Below are 23,279 nucleotides of genomic sequence, written 5' to 3' on the forward strand. Positions count from 1 at the left end.
ACCATCACCCCCACCCCCCAGCAGTGCAGGGGCAGCCTCCACCAGGCCCCCACTCATGTCCCCCTGCACCCCCACACCCCAGCATCCAGGGGCACCCTCCACCAGGCCCACACTCATGTCTACTATCACCCCCACCCCCCAGCAGTGCAGGGGCAGCCTCCACCAGGCCCCCACTCATGTCCAACTCATGTCTCCCACCACCCCCACCCCCCAGCTACCAGGGGCACTCTCCACCAGGCCCCCACTCATGTCTACCATCACCCCACCCCCCAGCAGTGCAGGGGCAGCCTCCACCAGGCCCCACTCACGTCCAATTCATGTCTCCCACCACCCGCACCCCCCAGCCACCAGGGGCACCCTCCACCAGGCCCCCACTCATGTCTACCATCACCCCCACCCCCCAGCAGTGCAGGGGCAGCCTCCACCAGGCCCCCACTCATGTCCAACTCATGTCTCCCACCACCCCCACCCCAGCCACCAGGGGCACCCTCCACCAGGCCCCCACTCATGTCTACCATCACCCCCACTCCCCAGCAGTGCAGGGACAGCCTCCACCAGGCCCCCACTCATGTCCAACTCATGTCTCCCTGCACCCCCACCCCCCAGCCACCAGGGGCACCCTCCACCAGACCAGGCCCCCACTCATGTCTACCACCACCCCACCCCCCAGCAGTGCAGGGGCAGCCTCCACCAGGCCCCCACTCATGTCCCCCTGAACCCCCACCCCCCAGCATCAAGGGGCACCGTCCACCAGGCCCACACTCATGTCTACTATCACCCCCACCCCCCAGCAGTGCAGGGGCAGCCTCCACCAGGCCCCACTCACGTCCAATTCATGTCTCCCACCACCCCCACCCCCCAGCCACCAGGGGCACCCTCCACCAGGCCCCCACTCATGTCTACCATCACCCCCACCCCCCAGCAGTGCAGGGGCAGCCTCCACCAGGCCCCCACTCATGTCCAACTCATGTCTCCCACCACCCCCACCCCAGCCACCAGGGGCACCCTCCACCAGGCCCCCACTCATGTCTACCATCACCCCCACTCCCCAGCAGTGCAGGGACAGCCTCCACCAGGCCCCCACTCATGTCCAACTCATGTCTCCCTGCACCCCCACCCCCCAGCCACCAGGGGCACCCTCCACCAGACCAGGCCCCCACTCATGTCTACCACCACCCCACCCCCCAGCAGTGCAGGGGCAGCCTCCACCAGGCCCCCACTCATGTCTACCATCACCCCCACCCCCCAGCAGTGCAGGGGCAGCCTCCACCAGGCCCCCACTCATGTTTTCCACCGCCCCCACCCCCCAGCAGTGCAGGTGCAGCCTCCACCAGGCCCCCACTCATGTCTCCCATCACCTCCACCCCCCAGCAGTGCTGGGGCAGCCTCCACCAGTCCCCACTCATGTCTCCCACCACCCCCACCCCACAGCCACCAGGGGCAGCCTCCACCAGGCCCCCACTCATGTCCAACTCATGTCTCCCTGCACCCCCACCCCCCAGCCACCAGGGGCACCCTCCACCAGGCCACCACTCATGTCTACCACCACCCCACCCCCCAGCCACCAGGGGCACCCTCCACCAGGCTCCCACTCATGTCTCCCACCACCTCCCCCAGCAGTGCAGGGGCAGCCTCCACCAGGCCCGCACTCATGTCTCCCATCACCCCCACCGCCCAGCCACCGGGGCAGCCTCCACCAGGCCCCCACTCATGTCTCCCAACCCCCCAAACCCCAGCCACCAGGGGCATCCTCCACCAGGCCCCCACTCATGTCCCCTATCACCCCCACTCCCCAGCAGTGCAGGGGCAGCCTCCACCAGGCCCCCACTCATGTCTACCATCACCCCCACCCCCCAGCAGTACGGGGGCAGCCTCCACCAGGCCCCCAATCATGTCTACCATCACCCCCACCCCCCAGCAGTGCAGGGGCAGCCTCCACCAGGCCCCCACTCATGTCCCCCTGCACCCCCACACCCCAGCATCCAGGGGCACCCTCCACCAGGCCCACACTCATGTCTACTATCACCCCCACCCCCCAGCAGTGCAGGGGCAGCCTCCACCAGGCCCCCACTCATGTCCAACTCATGTCTCCCACCACCCCCACCCCCCAGCTACCAGGGGCACTCTCCACCAGGCCCCCACTCATGTCTACCATCACCCCACCCCCCAGCAGTGCAGGGGCAGCCTCCACCAGGCCCCACTCACGTCCAATTCATGTCTCCCACCACCCGCACCCCCCAGCCACCAGGGGCACCCTCCACCAGGCCCCCACTCATGTCTACCATCACCCCCACCCCCCAGCAGTGCAGGGGCAGCCTCCACCAGGCCCCCACTCATGTCCAACTCATGTCTCCCACCACCCCCACCCCAGCCACCAGGGGCACCCTCCACCAGGCCCCCACTCATGTCTACCATCACCCCCACTCCCCAGCAGTGCAGGGACAGCCTCCACCAGGCCCCCACTCATGTCCAACTCATGTCTCCCTGCACCCCCACCCCCCAGCCACCAGGGGCACCCTCCACCAGACCAGGCCCCCACTCATGTCTACCACCACCCCACCCCCCAGCAGTGCAGGGGCAGCCTCCACCAGGCCCCCACTCATGTCTACCATCACCCCACCCCCCAGCAGTGCAGGGGCAGCCTCCACCAGGCCCCCACTCATGTCTCCCACCCCCCCCCACCCCCCAGCAGTGCAGGTGCAGCCTCCACCAGGCCCCCACTCATGTCTCCCATCACCCCCACCCCCCAGCAGTGCTGGGGCAGCCTCCACCAGTCCCCACCCATGTCTCCCACCACCCCCACCCCACAGCCACCAGGGGCAGCCTCCACCAGGCCCCCACTCATGTCCAACTCATGTCTCCCTGCACCCCCACCCCCCAGCCACCAGGGGCACCCTCCACCAGGCCACCACTCATGTCTACCACCACCCCACCCCCCAGCCACCAGGGGCACCCTCCACCAGGCCCCCACTCATGTCTCCCACCCCCCCTCCCAGCAGTGCAGGGGCAGCCTCCACCAGGCCCGCACTCATGTCTCCCATCACCCCCACCGCCCAGCCACCGGGGCAGCATCCACCAGGCCCCCACTCATGTCTCCCAACCCCCCAAACCCCAGCCACCAGGGGCAGCCTCCACCAGGCCCCCACTCATGTCCCCTATCACCCCCACCCCCCAGCAGTGCAGGGGCAGCCTCCACCAGGCCCCCACTCATGTCTACCATCACCCCCACCCCCCAGCAGTACAGGGGCAGCCTCCACCAGGCCCCCAATCATGTCTACCATCACCCCCACCCCCCAGCAGTGCAGGGGCAGCCTCCACCAGGCCCCCACTCATGTCCCCCTGCACCCCCACACCCCAGCATCCAGGGGCACCCTCCACCAGGCCCACACTCATGTCTACTATCACCCCCACCCCCCAGCAGTGCAGGGGCAGCCTCCACCAGGTCCCCACTCATGTCCAACTCATGTCTCCCACCACCCCCACCCCCCAGCCACCAGGGGCACCCTCCACCAGGCCCCACTCATGTCTACCATCGCCCCCACCCCCCAGCAGTGCAGGGGCAGCCTCCACCAGTCCCCCACTCATATCCAGCTCATGTCTCCCACCACCCCCACCCCCCAGCCACCAGGGGCACCCTCCACCAGGCCCCCACTCATGTCTACCATCACCCCCACCCCCCAGCAGTGCAGGGGCAGCCTCCACCAGGCCCCCACTCATGTCCAACTCATGTCTCCCTGCACCCCCACACCCAGCCACCAGGGGCACCCTCCACCAGGCCCCCACTCATGTCTACCACCACCCCCACCCCCCAGCAGTGCAGGGGCAGCCTCCACCAGGCCCCCACTCATGTCTCCCACCACCCCCACCCCCAGCAGTGCAGGGGCAGCCTCCACCAGGCCCCCACTCATGTCTCCCATCGCCCCCCCTCCCAGCAGTGCAGGGGCAGCCTCCACCAGTCCCCACTCATGTCTCCCACCACCCCCACCCCCCAGCCACCAGGGGCAGCCTCCACCAGGCCCCCACTCATGTCTACCACCACCCCCACCCCGAAGCAGTGCAGGGGCAGCCTCCAACAGGCCACCACTCATGTCCAACTCATGTCTACCACCACCCCCACCCCCCAGCCACCAGGGGGACCCTCCACCAGGCCCCCACTCATGTCTACCACCACCCCCACCCCCAAGCCACCAGGGGCACTCTCCACCAGGCCCCCACTCATGTCTCCCACCACCCCCACCCCCCAGCAGTGCAGGGGCAGCCTCCACCAGGCCCCCACTCATGTCTCCCATCACCCCCACCCTCCAGCCACCAGGGGCACCCTCCACCAGGCCCCCACTCATGTCTCCCACCACCCCCACCGCCCATCAGGGTAGGGGCAGCCTCCACCAGGCCCCCACTCATGTCTCCCACCACCCCCACCCCCAGCCACCAGGGGCACCCTCCACCAGGCCCCCACTCATGTCTATCACCACCCCCACCCCCCAGCAGTGCAGGGGCAGCCTCCACCAGGCCCCCACTCATGTCTACCATCACCCCCACCCCCCAGCAGTGCAGGGGCAGACTCCACCAGGCCCCCACTCATGTCCAACTCATGTCTCCCTGCACCCCCATCCCACAGCCACCAGGGGCACCCTCCACCAGGCCCCCACTCATGTCTCCCACCACCCCCACCCCTCAGCATCCAGGGGAACCCTCCACCAGGCCCCCACTCATGTCTCCCACCACCCCCACCACCCAGCCACCAAGGGGCACCCTCCACCAGGCCCCCACTCATGTCTCCCACTACCCCCACCCCCCAGCCACCAGGGGCACCCTCCACCAGGCCCCCACTCATGTCTACCACCACCCCCACCCCCCAGCCACCAGGGGCAGGCTCCACCAGGCCCCCACCCATGTCCCCTATCACCCCCACCCCCCAGCAGTGCAGGGGCGGACTCCACCAGGCACTCACTCATGTCTACCATCACTCCCACCCCCCAGCATCCAGGGGCACCCTCCACCAGGCCCCCACTCATGTCTACTATCACCCCCACCCCCAGCAGTGCAGGGGCAGCCTCCACCAGGCCGCCACTCATGTCCAACTCATGTCTCCCACCAGCCCCACCCCCCAGCCACCAGAGGCAGCCTCCACCAGGCCCCCACTCATGTCCCCCAGCCAACATGTCACCACAATGTAGATCCCTGGCCCTTATGGTCAGCCTCCAAATGCCAAACACCCACCCGAGTATTGCATCCATCCACTTAGAAATGGCAAAAACATGATAGAACCCCAATTGCAAGTTTGGAAATGAACACATGTCCCTCACATACACCCAATGGGTGTCAGTGAATATCAAAACCCATATCATGATATGCATGAAACCAATGAGATGATACTACACATTGAACTTTGAAGAAAAAATATGTATTAAAAGCAACATAAATTGAATCAAAAATAAACAAACAATAATAGAAATGTAAAAAAAAAAACAGCTGGTCCGTGAAATAATGCAAAACCACAAATCATAATGCAAAGGAAAGGTGTCCAAAGTCACAGTCAACAAAAGTAAATCCAATGGAAAATTAAAATCGAAAACCATTGCTCCATGGCGAAATCATAATAAAGATGGAAAATCCAAAAATCAACTATGTACAGATAAACAATCCAGGGTCCATGATCCCAACCGAAGAAATGAAACCTATCTAATAACACTACCTAAAAAAAAATAACTATATACAAAAATGTGGCCCATTGTCCAAAAGGTCCAAAAAAAATGCTAAACCAAAGGAAACCTAACACTAACTATAGAACTATTTACAAGGGCAGCGGGCTAGTCTGACGGCTCACTTCGGGATGTTCCGGGCCAGGGCATCATCAAACTCCTGCTCAATGTCCCGGAGGCGGTCCTCCATGGCCCCGAGGGTCCGCAGGGCCGTCCACATGTTCACCCCAAACTCCCTGCGGATTGCCTCGAGGCACTCGGCCCACCTCAGGGCCCTCCGCATGGAGTTCTCCGCCCTAACCATCGTGAGCTGTGCCTCTTCCGCCCGCTGCCGCTCCGCATCTATGGCGTGGCCCAACCGCTGCCACACGGAAGACACTTCCCATCCTGGGTCCTCCTGCCCTCCGGCCGATGCCTGCCCCTCCGATGTGGAAGGCCCCGAGCCATCATGGCTCCCACCACGTTGCTGCTGCTGCGCCTCTGCCCGTGCACTGCCTCCTGCTTCCTGCACATCCTCCGCTGGCTGGGGTTGAGTCGTTGATGTGGCCACCCCTGCTGGATGTCCGACTCCCGACTGTGGCAGGGATGCCTCCTCCACCAGCCTGGCCGCACCGTCAGAGGCAGCTCCACAGGGCACCCAGGTGACTGATGGGTGGGAAGATGGCACGGAGGACGACTGGGGCATAGGGGGTTCAGTTGAGGAGGGGGTCGTAGCAAGCCCCATCAAAACGGAGGAATCCAGCCTGGGTGACCTGTCCCAGTAGGCCGACGCGGTCAACGAGCCATTCGAGATGACGTGCAGTCTCCTCATGAAAAGACTGCAGGTCACCTCGCATGGCCCGTTGACACAACGCCACACCAGTCAGGACAGGCTCAACCCGGACCCGGATAGCCACGTCCGCAGGCAGAGGAAGGCCAGTTGTCGTGAGCTCATCCCCTGCCTGAAAACGGGTCTGGATGTAGGCATCCCTGCTGGTGCAAGATGATGCAGTGACAGGATCAGGGACAGGATTGCACACAGGCACCTCCGCGGCGACCTGTGCTGCCTCCTCTCCCTGGTCCTGCACTGCACCACTAGCAACAGTGGAATCCCCACATCCAGACTCCGTCTCTGTTGCTTGCACGGCCTACTCCTCCACCAAACCCCCCACCAACCTGGATGACTCCGTGCCATCTTCCCCCGTTGTGCCCTGTGGGGTCCCAGCTGCCCCTTCTGCTGCCGAGTAGTCCAACTCCGATCTCCGCCTCTTGGACCTCGCCCCGGCAGCTGCGGCCTGGGACGCGGCACCGGACTCCTCACTCCCCGACGAGATCACAACCTGGGAGGGGAGCCGGGCCTTGCATCTCCGGCTGGCGGTGCGATCCCCGCCGCTGTGCTCCACTGCACCTTCTCCGCCCTCTTCATCAGTTGACGCTGCAGACAGGGAGAAATAAAACACAGGCATCAGGGCACTGTACAATGGACACATACACACATGACAGTTGCACATGAGTGGCATTGGCAAACCTCAGACATGACATCACAATCGGCAACACACATGTCATTTCAACTTGCACACATGAGCCATACCACAGCCACATCGCAACTGCCAGCACCATCCATACACATACAACAGCATGAGCAGGCAAAGGTGAGCCAGACATCACATGCAACACAGGGAGTGCACTACACATGCACGCACACCACCACACGTGCATGCATGTGTACACCTCAGCCAACTGTCGCAGTGTTCTGATGGGCATCCATGTCACATCTGCCAATCAGGCTTCCACATCACGCTGTCACATGCATCCATGTTGCATCACTGTTGCACCCTTGTCAAATACACACACATGCACATGTACACAGTGCTGATACATGCAGCTGAAAACAACATACATGCGTGACATCACAAACATGCCTACTTACATACACATTCATCCAGACATGTGTGCCCACACAACTGCATTTGGCATGCAAGACTTCACACACAAGCACCATCCATGTCTCACACATGACAGCCCTCGCATGTGTTAGCGTCACGGTCCTGTACACCCCCACCCATACTCGGCCCCATACAAACAGATGTGCAACCGGCACACTACTGGCACATCACCACACGCACAGCTTACAATCATGATGCATGTACACTTACCGCTCGATTCCAGACGGATCTGCCTCTCAAGGACCTGGACGTGGAGCCCTGGGGATATGCGTTCCAGGACCCTCATCTGATCTTCCGACAAGTGGGCCCGGTGCCCCTTAGCATCCACTGCCTTCAAGAGGCGCCGGGCCTTGTTCAGGGTCCTGGACCTGAAGTCCTCCCAGTGATTCCTGACATGTTGGAAGTCGCGGACTGCCACCCCCTCCGCATTGATGGCAGTCACGATGTCCGTCCAGATCCGAGTCCGTCCTTCCTTGTCGGCGCGCACACTTCCGTAGAGGGCATCATACTGCCCCAGGACTTGCTCCACCAGGACACCAACTTCCCTGGCACTGAAGCTGGTGCCCCTCTGCCTCTCTGGCCGGGGGTTGTCAGTGGTGCCAGATGTTGCAGTGCCCGACATGACAACCCCAGAGGCAGGAGTGGGTGAGCAACTGGGTCCTGGGTCCTGGGGCTGGGCTGTGGAGCGCTGGAATCCCAGTCGGGAGTCTTCGGTTCCAGCAGGGGTGGTCACAGCAACAGCACCCCTGGCTGATGTGCAGGCAGCAAATGGCAGGGCACGTGGGCAGCAGGCAGTCAGGCAGCAGCAGATGGCAGGTGGGAGCATGCTCGGGGCTCTGGGGGGCAGTAATTCGGCCTTCTGGGCAGGAGTGTGGTCTTCCGTGTGCTTACGCGTGGTCAGCATGATACGGAGTGATTTTGCACGTGAAAATCCTGCACGTCTGCATGTAAATCGAGGAAAGGCCCTTAGCGCGTATGCACGTCAGCACGCATATGCGATTTCATTGGACCAAAGGCCCTTAGCGCGTAAGCGCATCTGTGATGTGACGCGCACGCGGGTGTTTCCCTCATAACACGTGATGACAGAGCACACGTGGTAAAACTGCACGTCCGAGTGTCATCGCGTGTAATCGGAGGGAAGTGAGCGTACACGCAATTGGCCTGGGTACGTGTATTTCTGGAGTGCGCAGGAAGTTTCACACGCGATTGGTGGAAATCCACATGTGCTCTGTCATCAGGTGTTATGAGGGAAACACCCACGCGCGCGTCACGTCACAGACGCGCTTACGCGCTAAGGGCATTTGGTCCAATGAAATCGCATATGCGTGCTGACGTGCATACGCGCTAAGGGCCTTTCCTCGATTTACACGCAGACGTGCAGGATTTTCACATGCAAAATCACTCCGTATCAAGCTGGCCACGCGTAAGCACACGGAAGACCACGCTCCTGCCCAGAAGGCCGAATTACTGCCCCCCAGAGCCCCGAGCACGCTCCCACCTGCCATCTGCTGCTGCTTGACTGCCTGCTGCCCACGTGCCCTGCCATTTGCTGCCTGCACATCAGCCAGGGGTGCTGTTGCTGTGACCACCCCTGCTGGAACCGAAGACTCCCGACTGGGATTCCATCGCTCCACAGCCCAGCCCCAGGACACAGTTGCCCACCCACTCCTGCCTCTGGGGTTGTCATGTCGGCACTGCAACATCTGGCACCACTGACAACCCCCGGCCAGAGAGGCAGAGGGGCACCAGCTTCAGTGCCAGGGAAGTTGGTGTCCTGGTGGAGCAAGTCCTGGGGCAGTATGATGCCCTCTACGGAAGTGTGCGCGCCGACAAGGAAGGACGGACTCGGATCTGGACGGACATCGTGACTGCCATCAACACGGAGGGGGTGGCAGTCTGCGACTTCCAACATGTCAAGAAGCGCTGGGAGGACTTCAAGTCCAGGACCCTGAACAAGGCCCAGCACCTCTTGAAGGCAGCGGATGCTAAGGGGCGCCGGGGCCACTTGTTGGAAGATCAGATGAGGGTCCTGGAACGCATATCCCCAGCGCTCCACGTCGAGGTCCTTGAGAGGCAGACCCGTCTGGAGTCGAGCGGTAAGTGTACATGCATCATGATTGTAAGCTGTGCGTGTGGTGATGTGCCAGTAGTGTGCCGGTTGCACATCTGTTTGTATGGGGCCGAGTATGGGTGGGGGTGTACAGGACCGTGAGGCTAACACATGCGAGGGCTGTCATGTGTGAGACATGGATGGTGCTTGTGTGTGTAGACTTGCATGCCAAATGCAGTTGTGTGGGCACACATGTTTGGATGAATGTGTATGTAAGTGGGCATGTTCGTGATGTCACGCATGTATGTTGTTTTCAGCTGCATGTATCAGCACTGTGTACATGTGCATGAGTGTGTATTTGACAAGGGTGCAACAGTGATGCAACATGGATGCATGTGACAGCGGGATGTGGAAGCCTGATTGGCAGATGTGACATGGATGCCCATCGGAACACTGCGACAGTTGGCTGAGGTGTACACATGCATGCAAGTGTGGTGGTGTGCGTGCATGTGTAGTGCACTCCCTGTGTTGCATTTGATGTCTGGCTCACCTTTGCCTGCTCATGCTGTTGTATGTGTATGGATGGTGCTGGCAGTTGCGATGTGGCTGTGGTATGGCTCATGTGTGCAAGTTGAAATGACATGTGTGTTGCCGATTGTGATGCCAGTCTGAGGTTTGCCAATGCCACTCATGTGCAACTGTCATGTGTGTATGTGTCCATTGTACAGTGCCTTGATGCCTGTGTTTTATTTCTCCCTGTCTGCAGCGTCAACTGATGAAGAGGGCGGAGAAGGTGCTGTGGAGCACAGCGGCGGGGATTGAAACGCCAGCCGGAGACGCAAGGCCCGGTTCTCCTTCCAGGTTGTGATCTCGTCGGGGAGTGAGGAGTCCGGTGCCGCATCCCAGGCCGCAGCTGCCGGGGGGAGGTCCAAGAGGCGGAGGTCTGAGTTGGACTCCTCGGCAGCAGAAGGGGCAGCTGGGACCCCACAGGGCCCAACGGGGGAAGATGGCACTGTGTCATCCAGGTTGGTGGGGGGTTTGGTGGAGGAGGAGGCCGTGCAAGCAACAGAGATGGGGTCTGGAGGTGGGGATTCCACTGGTGCTAGTGGTGCATTGCAGGACAAGAGACAGGAGGCAGCACAGGTCGCCGCGGAGGTGCCTGTGTGCAATCCTGTCCCTGATCCTGTCACTGCATCATCTTGCACCAGCAGGGATGCCTACGTCCAGACCCGTTTTCAGGCAGGGGATGAGCTCATGACAACTGGCCTTCCTCTGCCTGCGGACGTGGCTATCCGGGTCCGGGTTGAGCCTGTCCTGACTGGTGTGGCGTTGCGTCAACGGGCCATGCGAGGTGACCTGCAGTCTTTTCATGAGGAGACTGCACGTCATCTTGAATGGCTCGTTGACCACGTCGGCCTACTGGGACAGGTCACCCAGGCCGGATTCCTCCGTTTGATGGGGCTTGCTACGACCCCCTCCTCAACTGAACCCCCTATGCGCCAGTCGTCCTCCGTGCCATCTTCCCACCCATCAGTCACCTGGGTGCCCTGTGGAGCTGCCTCTGACGGTGCGGCCAGGCTGGTGGAGGAGGCATCCCTGCCACAGTCGGGAGTCGGACGTCCAGCAGGGGTGGCCACATCAACGACTTCACCCCAGCCAGCGGAGGATGTGCAGGCAGCAGGAGGCAGTGCACGGGCAGAGGCGCAGCAGCAGCAGCAACGTGGTGGGAGCCATGATGGCTCGGGGCCTTCCACATCGGAGGGGCAGGCATCGGCCGGAGGGCAGGAGGACCCAGAATGGGAAGTGTCTTCCGTGTGGCAGCGGTTGGGCCACGCCATAGATGCGGAGCGGCAGCGGGCGGAAGAGGCACGGCTCACGATGGTCAGGGCGGAGAACTCCATGCGGAGGGCCCTGAGGTGGGCCGAGTGCCTCGAGGCAATCCGCAGGGAGTTTGGGGTGAACATGTGGACGGCCCTGCGGACCCTCGGGGCCATGGAGGAGGACCGCCTCCGGGACATTGAGCAGGAGTTCGATGATGCACTGGCCCGGAACATCCCGAAGTGAGCCGTCGGACTAGCCCGCTCCCCTTGTAAATAGTTCTATAGTTAGTGTTAGGTTTCCTTTGGTTTAGCATTATTTTTGGACCTTTTGGACAATGGGCCACATTTTTGTATATAGTTATTTTTTTTAGGTAGTGTTATCAGATAGGTTTCATTTCTTCGGTTGGGATCATGGACCCTGGATTGTTTATCTGTACATAGTTGACTTTTGGATTTTCTATTTTTATTATGATTTCGCCATGGAGCAACGATTTTCGATTTTAATTTTCCATTGGATTTACTTTTGTCGACTGTGACTTTGGACACCTTTCCTTTGCATTATGATTTGTGGTTTTGCATTATTTCACGGACCTGCTGTTTTTTTTTTTTATTTCTATTATTGTTTGTTTATTTTTGATTCAATTTATGTTGCTTTTAATACATATTTTTTCTTCAAAGTTCAATGTGTAGTATCATCTCATTGGTTTCATGCATATCATGATATGGGTTTTGACATTCACTGACACCCATTGGGTGTATGTGAGGGACATGTGTTCATTTCCAAACTTGCAATTGGGGTTCTATCATGTTTTTGCCATTTCTAAGTGGGTGGATGCAATACTCGGGTGGGTGTTTGGAGGCTGACCATAAGGGCCAGGGATCTACATTGTGGTGACATGTTGGCTGGGGGACATGAGTGGGGGCCTGGTGGAGGCTGCCCCTGGTGGCTGGGGGGTGGGGGTGGTGGGAGACATGAGTTGGACATGAGTGGGGGCCTGGTGGAGACTGCCCCTGCACTGCTGGGGAGTGGGGGTGATGGTAGACATGAGTGGGGGCCTGGTGGAGGCTGCCCCTGGATGCCGTGGGGTGGGGGTGCAGGGGGACATGAATGGGTGCCTGGTGGAGGCTGCCCCTGCACTGCTGGGGGGTGGGGGTGCAGGGGGACATGAGTGGGGGCCTGGTGGAGGCTGCCCCTGCACTGCTGGGGGGTGGGGGTGGTGGGAGACATGAGTGGGGGCCTGGTGGAGGGTGCCCCTGGTGGCTGGGGGGTGGGGGTGGTGGTAGACATGAGTGGGGGCCTGGTGGAGGCTGCCCCTGCACTGCTGGGGGTGGGGGTGATGGTAGACATGAGTGGGGGCCTGGTGGAGGGTGCCCGTGGTGGCTGGGTGGTGGGGGTGGTGGGAGACATGAGTTGGACACGAGTGGGGGCCTGGTGGAGGCTGCCCCTGCACTGCTGGGGGGTGGGGGTGATAGTAGACATGAGTGGGGGCCTGGTGGAGGGTGCCCCTGGATGCTGGGGGGTGGGGGTACAGGGGAACATGATTGGGGGCCTGGTGGAGGCTGCCCCTGCACTGCTGGGGGGTGGGGGTGATTTTAGACATGAGTGGGGGCCTGGTGGAGGCTGCCCCTGCACTGCTGGGGCGTGGGGGTGATGGTAGACATGAGTGGGGGCCTGGTGGAGGCTGCCCTGCACTGCTGGGGGTGGTGGTGATAGGGGACATGAGTGGGGGCCTGGTGGAGGGTGCCCCTGGATGCTGGGGGTGGGGGTGGTGGTAGACATGAGTGGGGGCCTGGTGGAGGGTGCCCCTGGTGGCTGGGGGGTGGGGGTGGTGGTAGACATGAGTGGGGGCCTGGTGGAGGCTGCCCCTGCACTGCTGGGGGGTGGGGGTGATGGTAGACATGAGTCGGGGCCTGGTGGAGGCTGCCCCTGCACTGCTGGGGGGTGGGGGTGGTGGTAGACATGAGTGGGGGCCTGGTGGAGGCTGCCCCTGCACTGCTGGGGGTTGGGGGTGCGGGGGGACATGAGTGGGGACCTGGTGGAGGCTGCCCCTGCACTGCTGGGGGGTGGGGGTGATGGTAGACATGAGTGGGGGCCTGGTGGAGGGTGCCCCTGGTGGCTGGGGGGTGGGGGTGGTGGGAGACATGAGTGGAGGCCTGGTGGAGGGTGCCCCTGGATGCTGGGGGGTGGGGGTGGTAGTAGATATGTGTGGGGGCCTGGTGGAGGGTGCCCCTGGATGCTTGGGGATGGGGGTGGTGGTAGACATGAGTGGGGGCCTGGTGGAGGGTGCCCCTGGATGCTGGGGGGTGGGAGTGCTGGGGGACATGAGTGGGGGCCTGGTGGAGGCTGCCCCTGCACTGCTGGGGGGTGGGGGTGCAGGGGGACATGAGTGGGGGCCTGTTGGAGGGTGCCCCTGGTGGCTGGGGGTGGGGGTGATGGTAGACTTGAGTGGGGGCCTGGTGGAGGCTGCCCCTGCACTGCTGGGGGGTAGGGGTGGTGGTAGACATGAGTGGGGACCTGGTGGAGGGTGCCCCTGTTTTTCTCGCGCACGGACTTCCATGAATCGATGTGCGCTGGTTTCCCTGCGATTTTCGCACTTGCACTGCGATTTTCGCACTTGCACTGCGAATCGCACGTTTTGGCACCTCTGCGCGGGAATTTTCGGCGCACATTAATTCCATGAATCGTCCCCTTAAGCTATCATGTGTAGAATGTGGCCTCCCTGGAATGAAAGCGAGAGCAAGTTGGCTTCAACCCAGTGTTGGGCATTCACTTGAAATGTGTTAGGCGGAAACCTGTGCAGTTCCCTCTGGGACCACTGCAAAAGATTTAGGACTACAGGTGTTTGGCAGTAAACCCACTTGGTAGCAGTCTGTACCACACAGATTCACTTGGTAGCTGTGGCTGAGCAGTCAGACTTCCCTCAAGAAGAGTTAATCAGTATGTGGAGTATACAATATAGGGCAAGTCTTCACAGTAAGACAAGCAAACACGTAACGAGGCTCAGTGTAAAGACATTAAGGTATTTATTTATAACGGAACATCTATGCAAAACACTAAGGCACTATCACGGCAAACACTTCAATCACAATTACTCTACGAAGAAGAAACGATCAATCCCCCTAACAATATTTCGACAAGTCTAGATTCTACCGGCATCACTTATTTACAGACAGAGGTGTATACCTCAACCTAGATGACACTCTAATATTAGTTAGGACGGGAGAGAAAAATAAGCAGGTTACGAAATCAACACAGTTCAATACTTCACGTGACAAATGCAAGGCAAGAAGGCAAGAACCACAATAGATCATAAAGTTCAGAGGCCAGGCCCACTCGGAGAGAGGCAAGGCGATATGTCCCAAAAAGTCTCTAGTGGAAATGCGTTCGAGTCTTTGTAGCAAATTGTTATCGGCAGATTGAACTAGTTCAGAACAATACGTGAGAAAGCTTGGAGGCGACCCAACGGAAAGGAGAGGATTAAGACACCTCACTCGAACCGATCGAAAGGGAAGCCAGACGGACACGGTACCTTGTTTGTGGGGAGACAGCTCCGGCGGGGGCAGTTGTTCCTGGTAGTGGATGCACGTTGGGTCTTTGCCAAGAGTAGAGATGATCTCGTCGTCGAAGAAAAGTGAAGTCCGGTGCACCACCAGGGAAGAGACCAGCCGCTGAGTGCTCCGTCACAAGGCACCACCTTTTGGTCGCGGTACAGGGGTAGTGGCTATCCGGTTGCCGAGGTGCTCTGCACGGGCAATTCGACCACCGCGTCCTGAGGCGAAGAAAAGGCAAAGGGGACTGGTTGTTCCCACCAGTCAGGGGAAGAGACTCTCCGGCAGGGAGATCTCCTCTGTCGTCGGGAAGTGGTGAGTCGGTTCTGCAGGGCTCCACCGGAGGTGCCGTCGTGCAGGTCGGCTCAGCGTTACCCTCGTCGGATTCTTAGGTCCTGTGGCGACTTCTGAAGATCCAGTCCCAAAAGCCCTGCTTTTATGCAGAAAACCCCCATTCATTCAGCCTAGCTGTCAATCAACACTTGCTAAGTGGTGAGCGGGGAGGCTCACCACTTGGGCCAATCACTCCAGAGTGCGACCGGAGTTGGCAAGGCAACTCAGTCCAGGGTGCCTAAACCCCCTCCCACACCCCTGTGGTAACCCAGACAGAATGGCACCACTTTGGAGGGTCTCTGTACAGATGCCCGCCAAAAGTGGAACAAAGGGCTCAACCTTTGGTTTAGGAGTCACAGAGACGAACACAGACGCCATTTTAAAAACCGAGTTCTGGCAGAAAATACCATCCGATAAACTTATTTAAGATAAGTAGACCGGTGGTACGTTAGAATTTAACGAGAAAAAGTATCAATCTCCAACAATGGGAAGAATCCCATAGGGTTATGTTCGGGGTCGAACATAACAAGTAGTTTCCACTGCCACCAGCCAAAACTCGATGAGGGGGGACGGGACAGTGCCCCCTCGAGTAACAGATCTCGGAGTAATCAAATTACCCCTACTAGCACGTCCACAATAAGATGGTTTGTACTAGTTCTGTTAGTAAATTTAGGTCTAGTAAAGCCAATGGTGACTTTACATGCCCGGGGAGACAGTAGTCAGTCCCCGGGTATGGAGTCTATGGTGGAGGTCTGCTAGGACGCCCCAGTGTTACGGCACGTAGGGTGTGGTGTAACACACATAGAAAAACATATGAGACCCTATGGAGTAAAAGACCCCATAGCCCATAGAACACATTGACATTCAAAGGAATTACTCACATTCATGTCCAAGAGTGCGAGGAAAAGAGTCTCACTCTTGGCAGGATGGAAAAAACAAACTCCAGAAATCCAGCAAAGCTGCTGGGGGACTCAATAGGTTAGGAAATTCAGCCTAAACAGAGAATTCTCCCTAACAAAATGTACTTGCTCTTTGGGGGCATTCAAGTAGGTGATGAATAGATTGGGGCTGATCCAAAATAATGAAGGTGAATACTGCAAGTGACAGGCCATAACAGGTAACATCACACTTTTCCATCCATCTTTCAGTGGGGAAACTGACAAACATATTGGAAATGCTCCTGCTCTGCATGAACAGTTTTGTTGTAGTCGCTGCAGGGCAATCAGAAGTCTGCAAAGCCCCTTATCTGCTTTGCATATCCCATGATTCCCAACTTGCAACAGGGGAGAATAGACATAAACAAAATTACAAAGAGGGAAAGAATTCCAAAGTGCCTCGGTTTCTGAAGAGGGGGTGTATTCTGGGATACATTTTACAGCCCACCATGCTGCAGTCCTGCAAACACCGCTTTTTAATAAGGGCCACACTGAATGTGCAACAGCATTTGTGCATGGAGCGTTCCCCTTTGTGGGTTATCACTCAAGCAAAATGTGATCATTTTCCAAGGGTGGGCATGTTCAAATTAGATTTTATTCTGCATATATGGCAAGATATAGTGATCTACATGTTCTGCCTCCCTTCAGTGGTGGCTTGTCCCAGCATGCTTTCCACAAACGGGAACATGGAGTCGTTGGAGGAGAAAATGCTTGCTTACTTGGGTTCTGCCTTCAGTCAGATCCGGTCCAGCCACTGCTCTGTCAGGATTACAGAAGAGAGCCTGGGACCATATTTGCGTTACCAAGAAGTGCACCCTCCACCACCAACATGACAGTGCCATTTGCGAAGGAGGCCTACTTTCTGCATATGTTCCCACGTGTCTTTTAATGGAAGATGTTCTTTGAATTGAACTTTGAGAAGTTTGCTGCAAATCCAGGAGGCAAATTAGCAAATATTTGTGAATTAGATAGAAAGATATTCAGATGTTCTCCAGTACAATAATAATTTGGCATTTATATAGCGATACTGAGGGCTGCCCACAGTGGGATTCGAACCTGCGTTAGCAAGCTCTGCACGGAAGTCAAAGCAGCACTCTACTTGCTGTGCCAATTGACCAGCTAAGAATAAACCTTAATGAAAGTGGCACGTGAACTCAGATTTGTTTTGCGATATTTTGAGACATACCACAATGTACGTTTAAATAAGCGATAGCCAGTGATGGTATTGGGCCATATTTTCTCGGGCCTTCGAACAAATGTCTCCTGGGATCTGGAAACATCTATTTCCAGCCTTTGATTGTTTTAATGGGTTTGGACTGGGGAAGCTGGGGTTTATAAGAACCCAGGGGAACTTGAATTACCCACAATAACCCCACTAGAACGTCTGATTGAGGTGCCTATAAAATCGCTTTTTAGGATTGTATTATGCAGGACATAGTTCAATACAGCTTTTTTAAGTTTAAAAGGTGTGCACCTTTTATATTGTTCCAGAAACATTACGAGACATGTTCCTCTCTTGTGTTTTTGTTCCAGGTGTTCATGATTAATCTTCTATATGTTTAGGGGGTTAGGGGGTAAGGAAATGCTTACACCTTCATCGCTGGTGGGTTCCCACAGTAAATAACTTCCATTTCCAGCCCTGGGGATAGCCTAAGTGTCCATCGATACAAAGGGTAAATCATTTCTAGTCCTTGAGGAATCATGAGGACACAGCTGGCCTCAGTGTTAGGGCATGAGTGCCTCTGTGCGTAGGAATCTACACGAGCACCCGCTTCCGCCCTGGATGGGATGTGCCCCTATGGTCAGCAGTGCTTGTCATCAGGCAATGATCGCTTTTGGCGCAACCTGCATGCAGGCGGAGCTTTGCACCGCTGAAGAGCGGATTAGCATTCTCGGCATTGATTCCGCTGCACTGAAGACGAAAGAGCTGGCATCGATGCAGAGTCAACTGGGCAGGCACGGCACGCAGAGATGCCACGGCTCATCAGATGCCACCTGGAACACGGAGCTTCCACCCTATGGAGCGGAGGAGGCTATTTATAGCAAGGTTGCTTTGAGATCTATTCAAGTGATACGATAAGAGAGAATTTATATTAGTGAGTGGATGACAAAGCGAGTTAGTGGTTCAGTGACTAAGTGACTGATACATTGAGTATGCAGGGGATTGAGTGAGTGGTGGAGAGAGTGAATGATCATGGCCATAAGCGGAAGAGTAAATGTGTGTGTTTCTGTATGTGTGTAATAGTAAATGAATGAGTGCAGGAATGTATAAGGGAGTGAGCCAGAGATTGGCTAAGCAGGTGATTGAGTGCATGAGTGAGTGAATGAAAAAGTGGATTAGCGAGAGCATGTGTGCAGGTGGTAAATGAGTGAGTGTGTGTTACAAATGAGCAAGTGAGTGAATACACGGATGAATGATGAAGTTAATAAGTGTGGGACTAAGTGACTTCAACAGGGAGTGAGCAGTGAACCAATATTCCCCCAGGCATGATATCAGGAGGACTTTTTGACCAAAGAAGAATTACTTTTAGGATGAGAAGCAGGTACATGGTTTGTCAGGAAATAACAATGGCACACGGTGGTGGCGAAAGCAACGTTTTCAGGGCCTTTGACCTCACTATGACTAAAGGTAGTCAAACTGATCACATTGTGGGTGAGTGATTGAGTGGGAGAGTCACTTAGTGAGTGAGTGGATGAGAGAGTGAATGAGCCTGTGAATGAGTGGAAGAGTGAGTGTGTGTGTGTTTAAGGTGGGTGAATTAGTGAACAAGTGAGCGTGTGAATGGGTGGATGTGTAAGTGACTTAGCAAGGGATCGCCATCAGCTTGGCTGACCTGGATGTACCTCTGCATCAGTGGCCCCATGCTAACATGGCTGCCACTTGACTTTGGTGAGCCGTGGTTCTGCCTCCCCTTCCTCGCTGTGTTTGGAAATTGGCTATTTTACAGACCCTTTGATGCACCTCCCAAGCCCTTTCTAGCAGTGGTATTAGGGTAGATTTTTCCAGAAGGCTTTTGAAGGTAGGCTTCAAAATGCATTGCCTTTTAGCCACTTGTATGAGCTCACCCTCTGCTCTACATGGACTCCCTCCCTTCCATGAAGACACTGGTTGTGAGTAGCAGTACTGGAAGGCAACAACTCCAAGCTCAGTGTCAACACTACAATACTTTTGGTCACTAGTGGTCTATTTAACCTGTGCTTAACCTGCACTCTGGTCCATACAATCCTATTTAACCTATGAATTATCAACATTCTGGTCATTTCCAGCTTTTACAACTTGACCTTATGTGCATTTTGGTCGCTATTGTGTCCATTTAACCTTTACTTAACCTTCATTTCGGTTTCTACTGAACCATAATCAGTTAAACACGGTTATCTTCACCCCATGTTCTTTCTATATCCTTTCCTCAGGTACAGATATCTACGACACTCCTAGTCCCCATACCTCCTTATCCTGCCTATTAACTTCCCTTCCTCACTTTCCTCACTGTCCATCTCTATCAGGACCTCGTCCCCCTTCTCTTGCTATCTCCGATCTGCCCTCTTCCACTAAACGGCACCCTGGCAGCTACACTCCTTCATGCACTACTCTCACCAGTGGCCATCCCGGAAACTTGGATATCCCCTAGGATATTGCAACTCTCGCCACACTCCACACTGGCCTTGACACTTATTACCCCCGCTCCCCAAACCCCTGCATCCTGCCCAACACTCTAAGAAAGGTTGCAGTGTTGGCTTGATAATCAGTAAGGGCGCACCTTCAGCTGCACTTCCCTCTTCTGGCTTTACTCGCATGAAATGGTTGAATATAAATATCACAGGAGAAATTACCGAATTGTTTTTTTTCTTCTAATGATGCAAGGGTAGACCCCAGATCCCACCATCACGCCCACCTTAACTAACACCCTGTCCCACCCCACACCTATATGTTAACAAAAACGGCCCAACATTTCGAAAAATATAGGTTAAACAAATAGGTAATTACGATTTTTTTTCTAATCGATCATTTATACCTATATCCTATCAAATACATCTCTATGCAGCCCTCTCACTACTCTTATTACCCTCTTCATCTATCAGTCACCTGGGACCTCCATAGCCTTCTCCACTGATCTACACCTACTACTGCGTGATTCCCATAGACAATGGCCATGTATGTAATTGAATATCTCAACCTCCCCACCCTCTCTAGGAACCATCAATTACAGTTTGACTGCACTCTACCTAATCACTCTCTAGTCAGCCTACACACCCTTCCAACTCAATTTGTGGGAGCTCACTTGATCACACCATTTTATCCTGCACCCTCCACGTGTGTGCCCTCTCTCCTGAGCACGCCCTATGATCATTCTCTCATTACCCTCATCCTCTCTCTTCCCCTTCACTCACACTCACCCCTTCTTCATCTGTCAGGAAGATACAATTCAAACCTGACTCAAAGGCACCCTATATCGAGGAGATCAATTCTTCTCTTCTCCTCTCTCGCATCCTTCGAAAATCCCTATTCTGCTCTCTTCTTTCTTTGCCCATCTTGCAACCACCTGAACCATGGATCACCTCAGCCATTCCACAACTACAACACAACGGCCTAGAACTACAACAACTAGAACCGCCACAACTAGAACACTCACCCATTCTTTCCGCTCCGCTGCCTAGAAGACTCTATACTTGCCCTCACTATTGTGCTTTACTCTGCCAAATCCTTGAACACTCACATTACCGCTTCTCTCCCACTCCCACAAGCGTTTCAGGCTAATCCAGGCCATGACCCCCTCACCCAAAAAGATGTGCTCTTTCCTTCTCTCTCTCGGCCAATGATTTTGCCTCCTTCTTCTCCAGCAGCACACATATTTGTGACACTGTGTACACTGTCTTATCCCTCCCTCCTCCTGCACCCTTCTCTACAACACGTATCACCCCATCCTTTCCTCACTACCCCTCTTCTCCCCACCTCCTCATCTGATCTTCTATGACTCTTCTGCACAGCCAACCCATATTGCGCCCCTATTGACACCTTTGCACGTCAATCAAAGACATTGTACCTTTGACCTCTTCTCACTTCTCCTCCCTCTTCAGTATCTCTCCCTTATCAGGCATTTTCCCACCTGCTATGAAATAGATACTTGTATTCCCCTAATTAAGAGCTCTACCTCTAACGCTAACAATCCCTCTTTCTGCAGATGTGTCTCTCTTTCACGGTTCCCCTCTAAAGTCCTTGAGCGGGTTATATTTAGTCGCATCACTATCTCCCTAGAACACCATTTGCTCCGTGATCCCCTCCAATCAGGCTTCTGTAGCAAAACCTCACCTGGGACTGCTTCCACCCACGCCCCCAAGTCTCTAACTTCTGTTCACCACCCTTCTCCTTTCTCATCCTACTATGGGCCCTCACACTCGCCTTCTCGCTCCTCCTCCCTTGATTTTCAGGACCCCACACTTGGATCTATAACCTATTTTCTCCCTAACGACTCCTTCTCCTTCTCAGGGGAGTCTTAACTACTCTTCTGCCACACGCCTTCCGGTTGGAGACTCCCAAAGTCCATCCACGGCCCTCTCCGCTTCATCCTCCACATCACATCCCTCGGCAAACATATCCCCTACTTTCGCCTGGAATACCACCTCTTTGAGAACACAGATATCTTCTTCTCCTTCCCCACCTCCACCCCCAAAATCTCTGAACGAATCACAAACTGCCTCACAGCCCTTTGCAGCTGCATGGCAGGCAATACACTGCCTAATACTAAACTTCTCCAAAACTGAAATCCTTTTTTTCTCGCCACCTCCAGTACTAAGCCCATTCTCCCCTATCTCCTTCTCCCCTGACATCCTCACACCCGCATCCAAGGTTTGCAACCTTGTTCTGTTCTGTGGCTGTGACTTTATCTTGCAACACTTAGCTGCCAGAGTTCAGTTCTCAGAATTAGGAAAACATGCCCCTATCTTACCCGCCACTCAGCCAAAACTCTTATCTCTGCTCTTGTGTTAAGAAAACTTGAGTACTGCTCAGGCTTACTCTTTGTTCTCCTCGTCTACTCTTTTTTTCCCCTTAACAAAGTCCTCAACTTTGTTACACACAACTTCTAAAAACTTCCGGATCCCCAAAACCTCTACACACCATCCCCCCACCCTGGATAGCCCACTCCATCAGAGATCTTGCTATGGATGTAGTCCTAACCAATCACAAGCTGTGCTACAGGTCTAATCTAAACCCGTAATGTAGCTTTCTCCAGTAATCCCCCATAAAAATAAATGACAAAATAACGAGGCTGAAAAAGCGGAGTTATTTTAATCGAATTTGTCGATTCTTTTGCACCTTTTTAAGCAAAAAACTGATGGTGGTGGGTTAAGGGAATAAAAAAGGAAGTGGGGATTGTGGAGGGAAGGTGTTGGGGGTCTCCGATAGCATTTTTTTAAAGTTTAAAAAAACAAAAAGACATTTTCAAAATTCGACCCAAAAAAAACTCTGCATTTTCAATCTCGTTTTTTTAAATTCGGTATTTCAACGTAGAACCGCTTCCCCCAACAGCTATCAAAGCCAACATACCATGTAAATGGCAGTCATTGGCCCTCATTACGAGGTTGCCGGTACTGTTGTTACCGGATCGACAAACTACGAGATCTGCCTGTGGGAGACTTTCAGCCAGCCAGGTCTAACCCACCGGGCGGAACGGCACCACAAGCAGAACTTGACGGATGCTCCGGCACCATTCATGAATAGTGCCGGTGCATCCAACCTCCCCATTCCCATTGAGTCCAATGGGACTCAAAGAGGATTGAGGAGTAAAATTTACCGGCACCCGGCAATGGGCAATTACCGGGTCTGCCGGGGCTGGAGTGCCCCGGTAATTGCCCATTGCCGGTAAATTCATGACTCCGGCGGCTACCATACGGTATTCATTTACCGGCACGGCTACTGCCAGGGTCATAATGAGGCCCATTATGACATAACATTGCAAGCCACGCCA

Source organism: Ambystoma mexicanum, chromosome 8 (genome assembly GCF_040938575.1).
Source record: "Ambystoma mexicanum isolate Mex_15411 chromosome 8, UKY_AmexF1_1, whole genome shotgun sequence".
In the NCBI taxonomy this organism is placed as follows: Eukaryota; Metazoa; Chordata; class Amphibia; order Caudata; family Ambystomatidae; genus Ambystoma; species Ambystoma mexicanum.